This window comes from Armigeres subalbatus, chromosome 1, assembly GCF_024139115.2.
Source record: "Armigeres subalbatus isolate Guangzhou_Male chromosome 1, GZ_Asu_2, whole genome shotgun sequence".
Lineage (NCBI taxonomy): Eukaryota > Metazoa > Arthropoda > Insecta > Diptera > Culicidae > Armigeres > Armigeres subalbatus.
In genome coordinates this window covers 76,369,105-76,375,231 of record NC_085139.1, presented here as the reverse complement: position 1 = coordinate 76,375,231, position 6,127 = coordinate 76,369,105, and the positions used below count along the sequence as shown (strand labels likewise).

Below are 6,127 nucleotides of genomic sequence, written 5' to 3'. Positions count from 1 at the left end.
CACGTCGCGTCGGCGTCGGCGTCGGCGGGCACCTTAGTCTTGCAAGCGAAGGCGAAAAGTAAAAAGTTAGAAGTGAGACTAAAAAGCAAAAGTTAGAGTCATGGATTGTTAAGGCCCCACGCGATACGGAGGAACGGCGACGGAAACGGCAGATTTGACTGTTAGCCCATATATTTTCTGTCATTTTTTCCGTTTCCGTTGCCGTTCCGTTGAGTTGCGTTTGGGGCTTAATTGTCGCTGAATAATGGAAAAAAGAAAAGTAACAAAAAAGAATGGCGATAAATCTAGACCAACATTTGAAAAGGGCGTAACGGCCAAAATGTATTCCTTCTGATTATTCGTCTACATATATAGCTATATATGTAGACAATAAATCAGAAGAAATAAATTTTGGCTGTTACGCCATTTTCAAATGTTGGTCTAGAAATAGCTTTCCATTTTATTTGCAACAAATTGTTGTTGTGAACTTTTCAAATTGCGATAATTTGTATATTTGAGAAGAAAACATAAATCATGTCAACAGTTGGCTATGTTTATGTCTAAACATTGATAATTGATACATCTTTCACCGAAAACATCATCAAAAACTGACTAATTTCTTAATCGCGCGGCAGGCGATCATTGTTGCATTTTAGGGCAAACGCCAACATTTACAAGAGTGGACAATGTTGTTGTCATTGGCAAAAAGGTAGTTTTACATTCGCTGGTGAGAGTCGAAAAGTGAGTAGAGAGAAGTGAGAAATGAGAAGTGAGTGAGGAGGAAGAGACAGGTGAGAAATAAGAAGTGAGGAATAGGAAGCGAGGAGTGAGTATTGAGAAGTAAGAAGCGAGAACAGGGTGTCGACTACCTGGAAAAACCTGGAAAGTCAGGGAAAGTCAGGGAATTTCATTTGGGACCTGGAATGTCAATTCTAATCCATTGAAAAAGGACCAATAAAAGTACTGAAACGTCGGATCAGAATTAATATAGCGTTTTAGCTGGTCATCAGACTGCATAGCCGATAAACAATACACCGAGGCAGTTACAGTCGACAACAACCTCCACCATCAAGCTATTAAGCTTATTTTTTGTGTGGCCGTTGGTTGTTTCTAGACTAAAAGTCTACTCCGTGCCTTTTTCATGTTCCCCATGGTAATCGAGCTTGTTTCTATTCATCACTAAGCTATGACAGAGGTTCCAAAGCCACGTTGCTCAAATGGTTACTATTGAGACCTGATCCAAATAGTTTTTTAAGTCCCCTTTAATATTTTAGATTATTCAGTTTCAGTGGTTTTGTGTCGAAGTCGTTTTGAATTTTTTGCAGTATTTTTTCTAATTAGGGTGTCTGTTCCTATATCAATAACAATAAGGCAATGCGCATATGAAATTCATTGATTTCTCACCCAATGATTAAGAAACATGAGAATTATTATGCTCGGCTCAAGTAATTTTTAATTGAAAACAATTTGATAACTTCAAAAATGAAATTTTCATCACATTATAGAAGTATTTAGCTAAAAAACATCATCACCGCCATGCACCTATTTCAATAACATTCAAAAACAGTTAATCCTATGCCTGTACCTATATCAATAATACTGTTTCCAACATAAAATACGCACACTATTACTTGTGTGTATACGTAACGATATGATTGCAGTGATGCCGAATTCTTCAATGTTTTGTATTTGAGTTTAAATATAATTACAAAATTGCTGTTTTTGTTGCAGTTTTCCATCTTATCAGCTCAATTTTGTGTTTGTCATAATTTATCTTTTCGATATAATTTATTTTACAAACATAAAAGTTGAATTTCACAGTGAAAGTTCATTCAAGAGCATTGAAATAAAAATCTAGGTCGGCAACCCTTGAGAGTACTGCAAGCCATGTAAACAGTTTGGAATACGGACAAGAATAATTTAAACGTTGTTCGAAATAAACCTATATCAAACTATAGGAAATCGCGTTGGTTTTTAAAATATAATTATATTGATAGTGGAAATGTGATGTGTTTTATGTGCTGTGAAGTGAATTTTGAAGGGATAGAATTGTTTTAGCTTGAAAATGAGTGGAAAACAACGGCGTGAAAACAGATGAATCTACTAGTAGCCAACGAGCAGTGCTTCAAACCATCAGTTCAGAGGTAGGAAAATGAAAATAAAAGTGCTTTATAATTTTATCTTTTAATAATTTGATTCTTGTGAATTGAAACATTACTTAAACAAAATCTTGAATAATATTCCAAACATTCAAGAATGTGTTCCATCCATTATTGTGTACATACGATGTGAGAAATTGTTAATAAATTGATTTTTTATTTGGTTTATCGACGGTTGAGATTAATATACGGGCTGTTATTAATATGGGAACAGATACCCTAGTAGCGTTTGAGTCATGTTCCCATCAAACAAAAGTCAGTTCGTTCGAATACTTAATCATCAATCGCATGAGTCATTCCTTATAAAATTATTTTGATGTACTTATGATATAGGTAAATTTCATTTAATGCGATATATCTTGATAGATTTTAATTGCCGACTACTGCTAATATCAGTCAGTGACTACCCGGATAAAAAATATCATTAAAATATCATAAATTTTATTGTTACAACACCATTTAAAACATAATTTTTACCATTGAATATAATGGAATTTTGACAATAAAATCACATGCGAAACAATGGTTTTCCACGATAAAATGAATGGTAAATGGGACTTTTACAATTAAAAAGGGGGGTTGTTATGTATCTTTACAATAAAAAAATCGAAAATTTTCCATACAAAATTCGGAGCAAAACAATTGATTTTACGGTTCTTCAATGGGATGATTTCGAGCGACAAAACAATAGAAAACATTGTGTTTTAAATGTTTTCAATTACTGTTTCTATTGTTTTACAATAGAAATACAACAGGATTTAGAATACATTATACTCCAATATTACAATAAAAATACAATACAATTAATTGTTTTACAAATTATTTTATTTTCCTCCGGTTGTTTAGCATATCTTCAGACGAATCCAGCGCACTACTTTCAAAGTTAAGTGGGTTGCCTGTATCTGGAGAAAAATCCAACATCGGTTTAAAAAGCGTACTAACTTTGTTCCTAATAGACAATACATATAGATATAAACCTGTGAAAAATGTAAATTATAAAAGAATGTCAGTTTTATTAGAAAAAAATACGTCGAGAAGAAAAGAAAAAAATACCTGCATCAGTTCTTATTATATCCCGTTGGTGAGATTGGCCAATGGTAGCCACTGAACGATCTTCAATCAGTGACCAGCAAGCAGCAGTATTTTATTTATCATAAGCTTCATTTCTGTAAAGGAACAAGGATACATGTTACCAAGCATGTCATCAGATATTATGATGATAAAATTTTCATTTATTTTTTGTTCGGGATGAACCACTGCGTTCATTATGTACATTGAACTTTTTTAGTATAACATTACGATTACCGGTGGTGAGTATAAACCGTTTGTCAGCGCAGTATCATTACTTGACACTTTACCGGTCGCTACTAAACGCGCTGCTAAAACAGTAGCGCAGCTGACAGGTGACCAAATTGACCAAATAACAGCGCTACTATTTGATGAACTATCAAACGTCGAACGTCACCGATACGGAATGCAGCCACCGAAATGTTAACCGAAAATACCGAAAATAGTGACTAATCTAAAATGACAGTACAGGGAGAGTGATCAAAATACTCGCGCCCAGTAATGATGCTCTAACGCGCTTCAACACTTTAGATACTCACCACGGTACAGAAGCCCTAGTGATCTACCGCTTTCCCAGCAGCAGAAACTGCAATGAAAAAAACACTTTCTGCACCATACAGTTTCATTATTTTCATCTCTTCACTAATTATAAACAAAGCTGTATACGCTCAAATGAATCCAGCCATTCTCCGAGTAAAATTATAAGCAAAAGTTTTTGTTCCCTGTCATTTTTTTGAAATCAAATTTTTATTGCAAAACATTTCTAGACCTGCAACAAGACCTGCAATATAAAAATATATACTTGAGAATCGGTATAACATTTTTATTTATTTAACAAACAAAGCTATTGTAATTTTATTGTTTTCAATTGTTATTTCATCAATATAATAAATCCATGAAATATTCCAAAATTATATTAATTCAATAACATTAGACGGATTTCCAGATCATCCAAACCGAATACTTTTAAAAATTGTTTAGTTTTTGGATGAGCAATACTAAACATAAGCGAACAATAAAAATATAATAGAATATATCGGAAACATTTAAATATATTGTTATTTTAATGTACGTACAATACAGATCTTTTACAACCGTGAACATTTTACAATAAGCATACAATAGTTTGTATTGTTTGCCATACAATCTATTGTATTTCAATGGGTTATGTCATACAAGTTACTGTAAATTTTTATCCGGGTAGTAACCAACTATAATGAAAAACCTAATATATCACATTACCTTTTGATGAAAATGTAACGCCCAAATGTTTGAAAATGATCTAGTGAAAGCCGTCGAAACTGAATCAAATGGCTGAAATAAGCCATAGCTCAGAACTGTTCAACAAACAATCATCAAACATGTTCAAACTACAACCAACAACTAGATATTTGATAATCTAAAAACAAAATTCTGTGGGTAATATTTTTAAAACATTTCGGGAACTTCTATTTGATGATGGACTTATAAAGTCATTGGTCGATCCTCACGTCCTTAGGTGGTCAAATTAATGGTCATGTAGAGATAATGATAGTGGAAAAAAACATTGTATGGTCTACCTCATGTAAGTAAACCACATTAAACGTTACTCGATACTCCATAATTATGTTCGGACGCAAGGGGAGGATGATGTTGTTGTCAATGGTAATGTTTCAGTTTTACATTCGCTGCTTTTGATGTTTATAAAACAATTTTATCAGGAAGTATTCTGGTTGATCTTTGGGAATTTTGTTCAGAAATTACTTCAGAATTCTGACTGAAAAAAAATTAAAAAACCCAGATCGATCCACCTAGCGTTGGTGGTGCCTTTCTCGCGTATTAAAAATAAGAAAATTACATAAGAGAGGTCGAAATAGCACTTTAGGGGGATAGATTTAACTTTTTCCATCAATTCATATGCATTTGCGGTCATTTGAATGCATTGCTGCAATCTTTGAAAAATAAAAAAAAAAATTTCGTTTATGAATTTTTTTTTCCAAGGGGGGACCCTTGGGAGAAAAACATTGTTTTTTTTCATAACTTTGGAACGCAATGACCGATCGGGCCAATTTTCAATAGGAAACAACTAGACCACAATCCGCGTCGACTGCAACTTGTTGCGAGCAAATCGAATAATGCTAAGTACCAAAAAGTGTGTCTCACATTTTTGTACACACACACACATACATACACACATACAGACATCACCTCAATTCGTCGAACTGAGTCGATTGGTATATAACACTATGGGTCTCCGAGCCTTCTATCAAAAGTTCGGTTTTGGAGTGATCCTATAGCCTTTACGTATACTTTGTATACGAGAAAGGCAAAAAAACATTAAAAAAATTCCGAAGGATTTAAATTTATAAATTTATCGATGGATGTTCAGTAGATTTTTTAAAAAGCTCCGCTCTAAAACTTGGTATTCACTCAAGTTTGAATTGGATGTCTTCGTGAAGGGATTCATATAAAAAATTTACAAAGGAATTTTTTAACATATTACCACTAGTTCTTAAAAAAAACTTTATTTGATGTTCCTTATTAAGTTTCATTGCTTGTTGCAGTTGTCTAACATCTAGTTGATAGTAGTTGATCTTTTTATAATTAAAACAATGCTGGAACTCCAAGACCATTTTTGAAAACCAACTAAAAATTGATAAAATAAATAGAGTCGGTGTAGTTCCCCTTAGCATTTGAGACTAGGTTTGCCAATAGAGGTAATAAACTATAGAGGAAGATTGTCTCTGTCGTCACTGGTGAAACTTCTTTTGCTGGCGACGATAGGGCACTAAACTGCCGTAATCTAATCCAAAAATGGTGTTAACGAGTACTACTCATCGAGCTCTTTAACAGAAAAATGGAAATCATGCATGTTGTAAAATGGCTGTTACGTCACTTTTCCAGATTACGGCAGTAAATGTCAACGAAAGAAAAATCAGTAC

General features: G+C 33.6%; 1 long non-coding RNA gene across 1 annotated transcript; it reads right to left on the bottom strand.

Annotated features, from left to right (window-relative positions):
- Nucleotides 1–2,676: 2,676 nt before the first annotated feature.
- On the bottom strand, nucleotides 2,677–3,621 carry LOC134212876 (uncharacterized). The gene is made up of 3 exons (XR_009979369.1): nucleotides 3,444–3,621; nucleotides 3,192–3,304; nucleotides 2,677–3,115 (listed from the first exon to the last, which is right to left on the bottom strand). It is a non-coding gene; the product is annotated as an uncharacterized LOC134212876 (long non-coding RNA).
- Between the last annotated feature and the right edge of the window lie 2,506 nt (nucleotides 3,622–6,127).